This window comes from Eubalaena glacialis, chromosome 18 (genome assembly GCF_028564815.1).
Source record: "Eubalaena glacialis isolate mEubGla1 chromosome 18, mEubGla1.1.hap2.+ XY, whole genome shotgun sequence".
Lineage (NCBI taxonomy): Eukaryota > Metazoa > Chordata > Mammalia > Artiodactyla > Balaenidae > Eubalaena > Eubalaena glacialis.
Window position 1 is genome coordinate 55423063 of NC_083733.1, and position 15497 is coordinate 55438559.

General features: G+C 48.8%; 1 protein-coding gene across 7 annotated transcripts in view; it reads left to right on the forward strand.

Annotated features, from left to right (window-relative positions):
- Positions 1–15497, forward strand: part of SIPA1L3 (signal induced proliferation associated 1 like 3) — a 236803-nt gene that overhangs the window by 81444 nt on the left and 139862 nt on the right. The gene's annotated exons all lie outside the window — the stretch shown is intronic.

The following is a 15497-nucleotide window of genomic DNA, read 5'->3' on the forward strand; positions in this document are numbered from 1 at the left end:
TAGTTCACTGCAGCACCGTTTGGCAGAGCAGAAGCTGGGAACTGTCCTACGTGTCCAGCACTACGAGGGGACTGGATGCATCGGTGAGGTCCATCTGTACAGTGGAGCACTGTGCAGCTTTGCAGGGGGGTGGGGTCCTGACCGGGAGCGCCTTCTGTGTCTGTGGTTCACCGCCAAGTATGAAAAAGGGAAGGAAAAGGAACAGCTTTTACAAGTAATCCTCAGTTGGGAAAGGCATATTGGAACCTGGGGGAAGAGTGTAGGTTTTATGAAGATTCCAATCCCAGACAGCCTAGAGCATGCATCATTATCAAACTAGATACCTTAGGTTTCCATAGCAGGGGCTGTGTTCTTGGCTCTATGCATGTGTGTATATTATACATACAGACAGACAGCCATATCCAAGATTATGTATATGTATGGGTATGTGTGTACATATAATTTTACTATTTTATTCAGGTCTCAGCTTGAATGGCTGAGACCCTACCTCAGAGAGGCCTTCCTGAGCACCCCGTCTAAAACGGTCCCTGCTTTATTTTCTTTCATAGCACTTGTCACCTTCTGCTGTTATATGTTTGTTTGCTTTCTGCACCATCCTCCTCAGCTCTGAGGGCAGCGATCACGGTTTCATTCCTTGCTGTATCTCAGCATTTAGAGCGGTGTCTGGCCCATAGTAGTTGCTTAATAAGTATGTGCTGAATGAATGTGAACGAGCGTATAGTGAAAATTATCCCCATGTTAGATGTAGACCTGAGGCCCCAGAGGCCTTGCCCTCCTTGCATGGAACAAGCTGAGGGCCCACTGCTCTTCTGACTGGGGGAAGAGGCAAGAAGTTGCCCTAGACTGCCTTTTATGTGGCTAAAATTCTCCCTTTACTTACATTTCCTTTTCAGAGTCACCTTGAGAGACACGGATGCAGGCCAGGGTCTCTTCAGGGGGGCAGGGGGACACTGCCTGTGAAGCACTGAAAAACGTGCCTATACTGTTCTCATTTGATGCCCGCTTCCCCGACTCTTTGGGGCCCGTCTCTCCTCTCTGGCTTGCATGATGCTTGTTCCGGGCAGTGATGCCATGGAGAGTAGGTAGAGGGAGAGAGAAACTTCCGACCTGATGGCCTCTCTCCTCTGGAGGACCCTTCACTTCAGCCCTATGCTCGATATTATCAGAGTCCAGTTTGGCCAAGGGATGTCATCAGACTTATTATTTCTTCAGTGTTTCAGTTATAACAGCTTTGCTGACATCTTTTAGGACTCCCTCTGTGCCAGGCATTTTTCCAGTCCCTTGATCCCTGTTACCTCATTTAACCCTCCCAACAGGCCTGTTCAGGGGTGGAAATTACCCTCCCCCCCCCTTTACTGATAAGCAAGCTTGGACTCAGAAAGGTCTAGTAATGAGTAATGGGTCACCCAGCTGCTAAGAGCCAGAGCTGGGATTTGATTCTGTCTCTAGCTGACCACCATGAAGGCATTCTCACAGCCATGTGGCCTACTGCTTCCCCATGTGCTTTTGGGATTCTCCCAGTGGCCAGTGGAAGAGGGTCTGATTTCCTACAATGTGATATGGATTGTTAATCATGTTGCAAAGCCCTGCTGGCCAGCATGAGGCCTTGATGGGCTGGAGGAAGTGGGTGGAGAGCCTTCTGCTTGTTTATTTCTCACAGACATTTGCCACACAAATGACCAAACTTCTGTTTCTCTTCGAGATTGGTTTCCATGTTGGGCAGGGGAGAGGGTTAGATAGCATCCAGAGGAACCCTGTTACCACCCAATCAGATCTGTCCCTCCTCTCCTGGGAACCCTCCATGGCTCCCTGTTACCCAGAGTAAAAGCCAAAGTCCTCACCGTCCCCAACCAGACCCCACGCGATCTGCCCCCATTACCTCCCACTCCTCTCCTCACTAGCTCTGCTCCTTACATGGCACCAGGGTATGTGCCTGCCCCAGGACCCTTGCACTGGCTCTTCCTGCTACTAGGAAGGCTCTTCTCTCATACCCACGTGGTTCACTCCCTTACATCCTTCACACCTTTGTTCATACATTGTCTTCTCAGGGAAGTCCCTATCTCCCTTCTCTGTTTTTCTCTATAGCACTTACCTAACATGTTATATCTTTTAGTTATTTTGTTTATTGTTCAGCTTCCCTACTAGAATTATCAGCTCCAGTGTCCTGTTCACCTGAAACCCTGGTGCCTAGCACAGTGCCTGGCACCAAATAGACACTCAGTAAACATTTCTTGAAAGAGTGAATGGTTGGATCCTGTCATTATGGTGCTGGGCAGGGGGGGGTGGGGAGGGGATGGGAAGGGGGGTTGGTTTTGCTCATCAAGCCTCAGTGAGACCCTCCCATGTGCCAGGCTGCAGCTCTGGGTTCCAGACACCAAGGTGAATAAGCCCTGGTTCTGCAGGCAAATTTAAGCCGTGGAGGAAGGGTGCATCTGCTGAGGAGAGCCCAGATCCTGCGCCCATGGCCCGGCTGCAAGGAAAGCAGTAAGAGTCAGTTCCCAGCCTTCATAATATTTTACCTTGAGAGGCAGGCCCGGCCTCCTACAAAGGATCATAGGTGGGAAATTCCCAAATCATAGGAAAGATTATGGGCTGCCAAAATGCTTTAATTCTTTAAACTTTTTATTAAACTCTAATATAGATCCAGAAAAAGACAAGGGCACGTATTAAAAGTGTATGTAGCTAGAAGAACTTTAACAAACAACACACTCATGTAACCAGCTCTAAAAGCAATATTTCCAGACCCCAGAAGTCCCTTTCCTACTCTCTCCGGGTCACTCCTACCTTCCAAGCAAAACCAATTTGAACTTTGTGTAAATGCAATCATACTTTATGTAGATGCTCCTTTGTGTCTGGCCTTTCTGTTCAGCATTACATCTGTGAGATGTCCATGTCGTTGCATGTAGTTATCTTTCATGTCTACTCATTACTGTCTACAGTCACAGGGAGACCTGACTGGCAGATCTGGAGAATAGCTAGGGCAAAATGTGCAAAGCCCCTGGGGTAGGAATAAGCTTAGAAGGCAAAAAAGGCCAGTGTGATGGGGAGCATTTGGGTGAGGGATAAAGTAGAAGGGGACGAGCTCCTAGAGGTGTTGAAGAATTTTAAGTAGGAAGGCGATCTGATGTGATCCCTGTTTTATTTGATCCCTCTGTCTGTGTGTGGAGAGTAGAACCTAGGAAGGCAAGAGTGGACTCAGGGAGACCAGTGGGGGATGTCATGGAGTTGTGCAGGTGAAAGATGGTGCTGGCAGCTTGGCCTACGAAGAAGGAGAAAGGGAATGGATTCAGGATCTGTTTTGGAGGTAGTGGCAGCAGAACTTGCTCATAGACTTGTCACAGAGGATGAGGGAAGGAGAGACGTAAAGGATTCCATTGTGTGTTTGCATCACACTTTGTTGGCCCTTCCCTGCTGATGGTCACTCAGGTCATCTCTCATTCTCCCTGCTCACAGAGGCCTCTCCAGCCAGCACTCATATGCACACATCCTTGATGAGCTGAGTCTCGAAGGATCAAGGGCAAGAGCATTCCAGGTAGTGGGAACCATTAGAGCTAAGGCTGGGGCCTCCCCAACACCTGGCTCAGCTTGTGCCAGAGTGTAGGCTGCAGAATGGTAGCACACGGCCTCAATCCACCACCTGAATCGTGTGGACCCGCTGCCGATTTTGAGATGTTTTTTCATGCTCTCCCATCCCGCACCTTCCCCGAGTTGCTTTCTCCTCTGGCCACGTCCAGTCCCCTCCCCCCAGAAGGTTAGTCCAGAGCTCCAGCCAGCATTGCCGCAGCAGGTGTGTTCAGTTGGCGTTGCTGCCATGCTCGGGGGCCCTGCCTGTCTGCACTGGCTCAGCTTTGTCGTCCTGTTGCGTGAGCCACAGTGGGGCTTAAAAACAGTGGCCAGTGAGGCCTTTGGCTCTGGGCCAGCCCTGGAGGCTGACAGGCCTGTAGGAAGTGAACAAGAAGACCTCTTGTTTGTCTGAGCTGGATTTTTCCATGTTCTTCATCCCCCGTTCCCTCCTGTTTCTCATCTCTGGCCTTGTTCTTGAGAATGCAGGGCCTACGGGCAGCAGCTGCTCCTGCCGGCCTCCTTTGCCCTTTCTCAGAGGCTTTGGGCGTTTGGGGGCTCTAGGCCCACTCAGCTCATGAGGCGGCTCAGCCAGCAGGAGTTTAAAACAGCGTGACCTGCAAGCACTTGAGGAGAGAGCGCCCTGCTTCTGTTTCTGCCATTGGTTCCCTTGGGTCCCTGAAGACCGGCTCCCACCCTGGCTTGGGTTTCTCTCTTGTGCTGTTGGGAGGTGCCAGCCAGGCTGACTTGTCAAAATTAATATCTCTGGCAGTTTGCTTTCTGCCTGCCCAAGGGTTGTAGAATTGGAGGCATTGTGGCTATCATGAGCAGGTGAAATTTGATGTTTGAGCTTGCAGTAGGTCAAAAAAACAGGGGGTGGGGGGACAACCTTGAAGGAGAAAATATAGGGCATTAATGAGCTCAACTGAGTATTCTCCCAAGTTGCTGGAGGACATGTGACTCATCGCAACCTTTTTAGAAGACAGCCTAAAAAAGCTTATTTATTTTTGAATGAGCAGTCCATGCACGTGATAAAGCAGTCAAATGACACAAAAAACCATGTACAGTGAAAATTAAGTCTCCCTCCCCTGTCCATTGTCACCCAGTTCCCCTCCCGTGAGGACACCCATTTCCGGTGTATTCTTCCAGAGATACTCAATACCGAAGCAAGCACATATTATACATACGCTTCTACCCTTTGATCTTGGAAACCATTCTCTAACATAACTATGTAATACTCCATAAGTAGCCTTTGATGCAGAACCACCACGCCTGAGAACCTACCCTACAGAAAAAATGGCCCCAGTACAAAAGGTTATTTACCACAGCATTATTTGCAGTGGCCAAACAAAAAACAAAGCGAAACCCTGGAAGTAAAATGAATGCCCATTTTTCAGGGAATGATTGGTAAAATATGGCACCTCCACACTATGGAATATCAGCTGCTGAAAAGAGTGGGTAAGAGCACTAGTTGATTTGGAGGCATTTCTGTGATGCAGCTGAGGGAAAGCAAGATTCCAAGAAGTCAATATGATGTGACCCTGATTATGTAAAATGCATGGGCAAGAGTCTGTGAATCGTGTTGGAGTGGTGGGCATAGTACTCATGCTGTTCCGCATCACACGGCCCAGCACTCTGTCTGGGAGACTTTGCAGTGTCCTCAGTTGTGGTCAAAACAAACTTCACATGTTGGACCACACTAGAGGCCCCCTTGGGAGGGTATCTGGCCCACGGGTGGAGAGCCCGTGACGTCGGTGTTGGGAAAGGCTCCCCTGGACCTCTGTCAGCCTAGGAGGGGCTAATGTGGTGCGTAGTGAGAAGTCGCTTCTCACTGACTAGGACAGGCTATTTTGACCTACTTCCCAGGCATTTGGTAGAATGAAATAAGGACAGAGTTTGGTCAGCTGTGTGAAGCATGCAGCGCCACCAAGTCTGCCCCTTGTGAGAATAAGGCAGAGGAATTATAGAAACGCTGAAGTCAAGGCATCAGATCAGGTCCCTGGCTGTGATCCCGATGAAGCTGCACAGGGCAGGCGGCACAGGTGACAACTTACCTCATGTCCACCCGCAGCCCACCACACAGAGCCACCCAGTGGGATGCTTCTCACGCCCCGCTCCTAAAACGGACGAGCCCTATTGCTGGGGAGAGTGGACCTGGAAGGAAGGTGTTGGGTGGACACTCACCCACAGGACCACTGCGTCTCGCCACTCCTGGGGCTCTGTTTGCGCTGTGGTCTGTCATCGTGGTGGCCCTGGAGTTGTTCTCTGTGAAGCTCGGCTTCCCTTCCCCTTTCCTGCTCCTAGACCCCGGATAAGGATGCATTCCTCCAGGGTTCTGGCGTTCCCCTCAGTATGGATGTGGCTGTCAGTGGGGTAGGGGCTCATGACCCCTTTGAGTCATAACTTGTCTCCTGCTGGGCTTCATTTGCAGTGGCTGTTCTCAAACTGAGGCTTCCCCCCTTGACTAGACCACGTTTATTCACAGTGCTCTCTCCCCACTCTTGACCATGTTCCTTACCCTTTCACCACCACCGAAAAGAAAGAACACTTCCTATCTCTGGAGCAGCATCTCTTCCTCTGTTTCCTCTCCTACTGGTCGTTCATCAGAAGTGAGAGCTCAGTTCTCACTGGCTAATCTATTCCTCTGACCCCCTCAGAGAAGGAAGGACCTGGTTGTTACTGACTCCAAGGCTTTATCTTGCTTGGTGTGTGTGTGTGTGTGTGTGTGTGTGTATATATGTATGAATATTCTCAGGTTTCTGGTTTGGGTAGTTGATGGTGTCTAGTGGACCACTATCTACCTGTGGATGGGAGAGAAACAGGTACAATTAAGGATATTACATGGAGAGAGAGAGGGAGAATATATATGTGTGTGTGTGTGTGTATATGCACACATACACACATGGAGAGAGAGAATTCGTATCTTTATTGAAAATACAAAAATATGCCCTACAAAAAATTAGGCAGTGACTGGTCATTTATTGAAATTCATTTAACAGGCATTTGCTGATCTGCTCTTATTGTGCTGTGTACAGTTTGAATCTGGCAGAAAACCACTTTGGGAAAACTCATAAGACCGTGTGAAGATCACTCTCAGATCTCCCTTTTCTGCCTCACTCCCGACGGCCAATCCATCAGCAAGGCTTGTTTGTCCTTGACCTGAAACAGATCTTCACCAGCCTCCTCCTTTCCATTCCGCTGCCCTCCCCCCGCTCCCAGCCACCACCATCTCTCCTTGGGTGTCACAGCAGCCACTTCACTGTTCTCCCTGCTGCTTTTCAACCCCGACAGTCTCTGTGCAACAGCCAGAGGGGTCTTTCAGAAATGTCAGCCGGAACACATCATTCTCCTCCTCCCCGTCATACTTAGAATAAAGAGCATATGGCCGACTGTGGCTCACACGGCCCGCAAGCTTCTGCCACATCTCCTAGCACCCCTCCCTCCCTCTCCACAGCCATCTAGGCAGGAGGGCCTCCTATGAGCTTCTTTAACAGATTCCTCCATCCTCCTCCATCTCCTGGAATATTCTTTTTTTTTTTTTTAACTTTCATTAGAGACTTTATTACCAATCCAGTAATTCAGTCTGGGTAGCCCTTTGAGTGTCTTTTAATTGAGAAATAATTCACATACCATAAAATTCACCCTTTTAAAGTCTACATTTCACTGGTTTTTAGTGTTTTCATAAGATTGTGCAGCCATCACCAGTATCTAATTCCAGTACATTTTCATCAACCCAGAAAGACACCGTGTACCCACTAGCAGTTACTCTCCTTCTGTGTCCCCCTCCTCCCAGCCCCTGGCAACCACTACTCTACTTTCTGTCTCTCTGGATTTGCCTATTCTAGACATTTCATATAAATGGAATCCTATAATATGTGGTCTTTTGTGACTGGCCTCTTTCACTCAGCATGATGTTTTCAGTGTTCATCCATGTTGTACACAAATCAGTACTTCATTCTTTTTATAGTTGAATAATATTCCACTGTATGGATGGGCTGTGTGTTGTTTATCCATTCTTCATTTGGTGGACATTCTGGGATATTCTTACTTCCGTTCTCCACATGGCTTCCTTCTCCTTCCTCTTCAGTTCTGTGCTGAAACTCACTCTGGTTTCCTGCATACTATTTCTTACCATTTGTACTTATGAATATATTTGTTTCCCTGTTTGTTTATCTTCTGTCCCCTGTTCTGGACTGTGCATTTTGTAAGGGCGTGGACTCTGTCTGCTTTTGTTCACTGTGTCTACCGCCCTGCCTTGCACAGTGCCGGCTACTGCTTAATAGTTGCTGGAGGAATGACTCAGTGTATCTCATCTTGTTCTCATTTTACCTCCTCCTAAGGCAAAATGATTGTAACCCTGTTCTGTGGGAAATTCTGTATCTAGCTTTCTACTTGCTGTATCTAGCTCTCTACTTTAAATAGTGGCAGGTTGCTGGAAGGATTTCTGTGGTGTAAAACACTGCTCCGTTGGTCATCTGCTGTGTAAGTCCACGGTATCATTTGAAAGTGCATGTGGCTGCCAGTAGGAGAGGTCAGAAGTAACAATGGTGTAAACTCAATGGAAGGTGGTTTCTCTTGTGAGTAAAATGTCCTGAGATCTGCAGTCTGTGGCTGGGCTGGCAGCTCCACAGTCCTCAGGTAAAGCAAGATCCTTCTATCTTTCTGCTTAACCATGGCTAGCACAAAGCTTTCATCCTTAAGGTGGCTTCATGGTCCACTGTGACTGCCGGAGTCCAGCCAGTGAGTCTGTAGTCCAGGTGGGAATCGGGGTAGGGAATGGGCACAAAAGTGTAGTCCAGCTCTTTGTTCTTGGTGAAGGAATTTTCCTTGAAGTCCCACAACAATGTCTGCCTACCTCTTGTTGACCATCCCTAGCTGCAGGGGAGTTTGGGAGATGTAGTCTTAGCTGAGCATCCCGAGAAGAAGGGGGAGAATGGCTACTGGCTGGGCAGCTAGCACCAGCAGGTCTGTTTCCTGCCCCTGGTACCCTGGGCCATGGCAGCCAGCTTCTGCCCATTGGCCTGGGCCTTCAAGCCTCCTCCTTCCCTAAGTGGCCAGAATCAGAGCAGTGCCTTTTTCTGTCAGGTTGACCAGAGGGTGAGATTTTGAAGCCCCTCAAGGGCCTTCAGTCGAAAAAACTGACCATGTCACCAGCAATAAGAATGATGAACCCTTACTACATGATAAGTCCTGCTCTAAACATTTTTCATGGAGTCATTTACTTCATCCTCATCTCCATTTTACAGATGAGGAAACTGAGGCACAGAGGGGTTAAGTAACCCTAGACATTCTCGCTGTTAATAATGTTGTTTTTGTTCATTCTTCCCTTTCAATATATATAATGAATAAGAGGATTAAAAATAAAGCCTGACCTATTTTGGTAGATTGACCAGCGTTCTGTCTCCCATCTGATGAGCTGAGGTCTAGAGAGTGCTTTGTGGAAAGGCACTCGGCAGTTGAAGCCACATTGACAGACTGGTTTTATAGGAGTGCAGGAAGGGGCTTAACTCTTGGCACATCCAGCAAATGCCTGGTGACAGGAGGAAAAAGGATCCACAAGCTATGCAGGATTTCCACGGCCCCTGAGCCTGCGGCTAGCAGACCACAAAGCAGTTGTGCCAGTGGGCTGGGCTTGGCCTTTAAAATCATGGTCTACCTGACTGCTCTTAGAGGTCTGTGGGGAGAAAGAAAGCTGTCTCCAATTCAGGTCCTCTGAGAATTAATTCAGGCACCAAGTCATCTTTCTGGATGCCTCTGATCAGCCATGCTTGGTGGAAATTTTTGATTCCCAAAATTGACCTCTGAGTTGAGTCTTTTTGAGACACCTTCAGGTCCCTGTTAATGGCTGTTTGCAGACTCTCCGGGGTGATGGCACAGCATGTGGCTGCTGGAGTCTGGATGTAGCAGGTGTTTCGGTTAGGAGTGCATTTGGCTGCAAGTATCAGACTACACAGGTGGCATTGTCACTTTAACACATTGGAGGTTGTTTGTGTCTTATAACATCTGGAGGGAGATAATATGGCTCAGTGGCTTGGCAGAGTGAATGCCAGCGCTGCTCTGACTCTCTTGCCCCCTCATGGCCACAAGACGGCTGCTGCACCCCCCTTCCCCAGTGGGCCGGGGGACCCTGAGAGTTCAGCCCTTCTATTCTGAGTAGTGTTCTGGGGACAAGAGGGACCCTCTCAAATCCAGGTGTCATGTCCACACTCCAAGCTGGAAAAAGGCAGACTGGCGAAGAGGCAGAGGACTGTGTGGATGAGTCTGACCCTCTTTGTGAAGAGAACAAACACTTTCCCAGATTTCCTGAATGAGAAACCTTCGCTTACCCCAATGTGAAGATATGCTTCTGCATTATCTAGATACACTCGTATTTTCCTTTTGCATTTAGGTCTTGGATCCATCTGAAAACAACGTCTGAATGTAGAATGAGATTGGGTTCAAGGCTGAGCCTTTCCTCTTAACTCTGTGTTTGGAAAGTGGCATTGTTGGTAGTTCTGGAGCCAGACGCACTGAGTTCGAATCCTTCCTGGCTGTGCCACCTACTTGGCTGTGTGATCTTGGGTAGGCTGCCCCACTCTGTGCAACAGTTTTCTGGTCTGTTAAAAGTGGGGAATGCTGGTAGACCCGACTACACAGGGTTGTTACGATGGTTAAATGAGTTGATAGTTAACTTGAAAACAGTGCCTGGAATGTAGCAAAATCAAAGCAAAATCTCATGCTTCAAGCCAGAATGAGAATTTGCAAGGCCACGTGGGTCTGGGAACTTGGCAGGGAATCCCAGACCCCAGTCATTTGGGAAGGCGAAGCATGTCACTGAGGTCACCATCTCTTTCTCTTTACGAGAAATTGCCAAACTGTTATGAAAATGTCTGTTCCAATGTACACTCCCACCTGCAGTGACTTCTCCTTATTCCACAACTTCAGTACGTTTGGCAGTGTCACACTCTGATGTTTTGACCAATCTGCTGTGCATGAGATGGTCATGCATTGATGCTTTTCCTGAGCAGTTCCTCTGCAGGGGTCTGTCGTGTGCCACTGTACCGCAGAGTTACTTGGGCTAGGCTGGAGGCAGGGCAGCCATTAGACCCTCCGGCACAGTGAAGTCCTCAGAGCCCCATGTTCAGAGCCCAATACCATGGCGCTTCCCTTGTGGGAGGGGAGGGGCTGGGGAGAGGACAGAAGATGAGGATGTAAGACCCTCGTAGTCAGCAACACAGCCTTAGTCCCATTTGTGGACTGAATCAATCAGTGAAAGAACCAGTGCTGAATCGTTAGTGTATTTTAGTAATAGAATATAGGTCATAAGAGAAAACATGATTAATTACAAGATGATCCCAGCGGCTGTCATACAGGATAGTGATTGAGGGCTTAGATTTTCCCAAGGCAAAGTCCTTTCTTCGCAAAGCAACTTTTCTTTGTTGGCAGGTGGGTAGAGGCAGTTAAATGAATGGAGATTTTCCTAAGTCACTGTTTCAAAGACAGGATGGGGATGGGTATAATGGGAATCTTCTCTAAATGAAGGACGACTGAACCACTTTATTAGTAGGTGAGTAGGTCCCTGATGCCCCAATGTGAAGCTCTGGTAAAGTCTAAAAAGGAGAATGCAACTTGTAGCAGAAGGCCCCTGTGGGCTTGGTTCTCCTTCAGCTCAAATCTAAATGCCTAGATCAGCCACTTATACACCTGGCCGCCCCCATCACCGCTTGGTCAGGAGGAGTGCATGTGGCCAGGCACTCTTAGAGGTTGGGTGCCCAGGGTGTGTGTCCTGTTCCGAGACAGAAAGCAGAAGAGAAAGCTGCCGTCTCTGGGCGCAGGGAGAGAAAAGAGCTAGTAGCCCTGGTCCCAGTCTTTGGGGCTGTTAATTCTGTGCACTGGAAAAGCGGGTGCCAGCAACAGTCACAGGCTCTGACCAGTCAGATTAGCCACCCCTTCTTCCTTCCTTGGTCTTCGTGGAGAGGTGCGAATGGATGATCTTTTCCACATGAGTTGAGATGAAATATGAGGGAAGAAGTGCAGGAACAGGAAGGCCCAGGTGCACAGGCTGAGGCTGCCTTGGGGTCAGGAGAGCAGCGCCCTGGCTGGCTGGCCCTGCAGAGGCACCTCGCCCGGAGCCATGGCATGCAATAATGCCGGCTTCACAGGATTTCAGCGAGGCTGGAAACCAAGGTCATTAACATGTAAGTACTTTGAAATGTGATATAAGTGATTGGTTTTCAGGATGTTGATTGTGGAGTAATGGAACTTTTGTCAGACACTTCCCTGAAAGCCCATTTTTAAAAACAGAAAAAAGTGGAGCTGCTGTAGGTGAATGGGGGTGCAGAGGCCTGGAGCCTCGCCCGGTGCCCCCCTTACCCTCTGCTGTCTCCCCAAGGACCATACTCAGGGGAGTTCAAGGTGAAACCTCCTGGAGGCCTGGCTCTGCCTCCAGCTGGCCCTGGGCCCCAAGCAAGTCATCTCAGCATTCTGAACCTCAGTCTTCTTATCTATCAAGTGGGCAGATCAGACTAGATTGAAGAGTTCTTCACCCAGTTCCTATGAACAGAGGCTTGAGATCTTTGACATCCTTGAAATAGTTGTGTGTGTGTGTGTGTGTGTGTGTGTGTGTGTGTGTGTTTCCTGGAGAGACATGACATAGTTTTGTTTTGTCAGCTCCTCAGAAGGATTGCATGCACTGGAACATGAAGGAACACTGTATTGATTTCTGAGGTCCCTTCCAGTTCTATCAGTCAGTTATTTCTGTTGTAAATGACAGAATCTCCCCAACTCAAACTGTCTTAAACTGCAAAGGGAAGTTAATGGCTCTGGGACCTGAAAATCTCAGAGCTAGCCTGACTGGAGTCTGCACTCAGGTATTCTTGTCAGGAATACACCCTTCGCCACTTCTGGATTCTGCCTCTTTCACCTTTGACTTTATTTTTAGGTGTCCATCCCCTCCCTCAGCTGGCAAAGAAGCCTTCAACAGCCCCTGCCTTACACCCATTTCTTTCCCCCAGTAATCCAGCAAAATTTCCAGGGCCAACTCTGATTGGCCTTGCTTGGATCATGTGTCTCTCCCAGAGCCAATCACTGTGGCTGAGGGGAGGAACCATCAGGCTAGGAGTCAGGCCTGGACACCCTCTCACTCCCAGGTCCTCTCATCTTGGCTTCTATTTCTTGGTATACACCGTGGGAAGCGAGGTGTGCAGCCCTGTGACTGTGACTTATGTGACAGATGAGCCGGGGCTGTTGCTCTGGTGGGTGCCGGAGTTGCTGAGGAAATTCCAAGGGCATCTTCCCTTCCCAGGTGGTGTAAGAGGGGCTCTGGGATGTCTGGGGTCCTGGCTGAATTCCTGGCGCTGTAGCCTGCCTTTGCTGCCATTTCCACAACCCTTCAGCATCTGCTGCGGCCCCTCCTGTGTATCAGGGACCTCAAACTGATGGACATCACAGCTTCCTCCACTTGACAGGGAGTAGATTCTCAGCTCAGAGGGACGTGGCAGCACTGCACGTCACTGCTAATGTGCCTTTAAAGAGCCATGAACATCACTCTAGAGAAAGAAAGGGGGGAAAATGAGTGGCAGAAAAGCAATTTCTGATGCAATTTAAAAGGCAGCGATTACAATTTTACAGGAGCTTTATTGCAGGGGCTTCCTGATCATCCCAGGAATATTTTTAATGGGAAGTCTGGTGATAAAGGAAAATGTTCTGGGTGCTTCTGGTTCCCTCCTGGCCTGCCAAGCATCTTGAAAATCAAAATTGTTAGTGTTTCATAGACCAGCTTTAGGGATAGCAACTACCCAAGAGGCTATTTCAGATCTTTCAAAGAGTGTGTGTTTTTCTGTATTTGCTGATTCTATGTACAGTAACTGTTTCTAATTTTATTTTATGCTTTCCTAAGTGGCTTGGTAGTAAGCTGTGCGAATTGTCAAGAACCGTACTCACTTCTTCCCTTCTATGTTAGTTGAGAGTCATTCAGTTGTGTCAACAAATAGAAATTCAGGTCAGCCTGCGTAAGTATAAAAGGAAATGTTTGAACTCACAGCCTGGAACATTCTATGTGTAATGGCTTCAGGGTTGCCAGGACCCTGTTTCCTTCCATCTCCTGGCTGCAGTCCTCTGTTGGTTTTATGGTCAGACAGGCTCTGAGGCAGCTCCACATATATATCCAACCAACTTAGCAGCCCCAGAGATTTCCCCGTAATCCCAGCACATGTCCTGAGACTGTTTAGTGGACCTGATCAGCCTGGCTTTGGTTCCAGGGCCACCCTGGGCCATCTCTGAGGCCAGGGGCGGGGAAGAGGGGATGCAGTGGCTTTATTGGCCAGGCCTGGGTTTTGTGACACCACTCCCTTCCCTACCAACACATGGATTGGGTCATTCCCACAGGAATTCCATGGGCTGAGTGAGAAAGATGAGGTCTGGAGGGCCGACCTGGAAAGGGAAATGGATGCAGGATGAACCAAAACCACCAATGCTCAGGACCCCTTCCCATACAAAACTCACGAGGATCTGAATCTGCCGCATACCCCCTAGTTGTCACCTTCCCTGGGCACACACTCCACCTTTACCCTATCTCAGGGCTAGCGTAGAGGTTCTTAATCGCAGGTCCATGGACCCTTGAAGGGTCCTTGGATGGAATTTAGAGGATTGTGAAGTTGGCTGGGAAAAAAATTACATCTTTATTTTCTCTACCATCTAACTGAAATTTAGCATTTCCATTCCTTCTGAACAAGGGCCACAAACCACATTGTATCAGCAACGCCTGTGACTTTGTCGCTGCTAGAGATCAAAACGTTTTCCATGTCACATTACAGTTGTTGTAGATATTACAAGGTACTGTTTACACTCATCTCTTTCTAAATTACTATAGTTATTGGACCCACCACTAAGATCTCATAATTTAAAGCATTCACAAAGAAACACAAATATTACTGTATCTCAGGTTAGGTTTTGTTTTACAGATATTTTGATATCTGAATATAATCGATTTCCCTTGTAATCTTGTGTATTGTATTTTGTACATTTGAACACATGATTCTGAGAAGGAGCCCAAACCCTTCTTCACCAGGCTGCCAACAGGGGTCCCTGGCCTGAGAAAGGTAAAGAACTAAGAACCCCTTCTGGCTTCTCCAGAGCCCCTAAGGGCAAGATTATTGAAGCTATCCTGATTCCTGGACTCTGGAAAGTAGGCCAGCTGCTTGCTAGGTTTCCTTCCTCTGAGGCCCTCTGGAGGAGCTGGCTGGCATTTGAGGTCGGCCTTGGCATGTGGATGGCATGTGGACATGGCAGCATTGGGGAAGGATGGGGAGAGGCCTTGCCAGCCTGCAGTTAGCCCTGTCTTCATTGACCGCCATGACCGTGTGGCCTGGCCAAGTGGTCGGGAGCAGGCTCTGGTGCCAGGTTGCCTGGGTTCGTCCCACCTATGGTGTACTTTCGACTGGCTGGGCAGCCTCTAGGGTTACTGGGGGAGTGAAATGAGTCGGCACATCCTGCTAGGATGGAGCCTGGCACATAGGGAGTGAGAGTCATCGTTTAGCATATAGGAAGGTTCTAGGTTGTCCTCTCAGATCTCATCTCCCTGGCTTAGTAAGTGCCTGGCCTAAACCAAAATGTGATGGTGAGCAATGCAGACAGTGGCTTCTTGGCCTGGAGACATTCATTCATCCATGAAATACCCACTCAAATATGCACAACCATACTAAATATTCAAAAACATAAATTAATAATACAGAGTTACAAGCCAGTGCTTTTTCTCTGCCACTCCTCTGCTCACAGTTGTCTGAAGGACATGTCTTTATAATGGCCTTCCAGCTGCCCCGTCACCTCCCTGCCCTCGTGTCCCGCACTCACCCTGCGCCAGGCACACGGGCCTCCTGCTGCTCCTGAACACCCCCCCCCCGCCCCTCTCCCTCTCCCTCCTGCCTCAGGTCCTGTGCAGTGGCCGTTCCTGTGCCTGG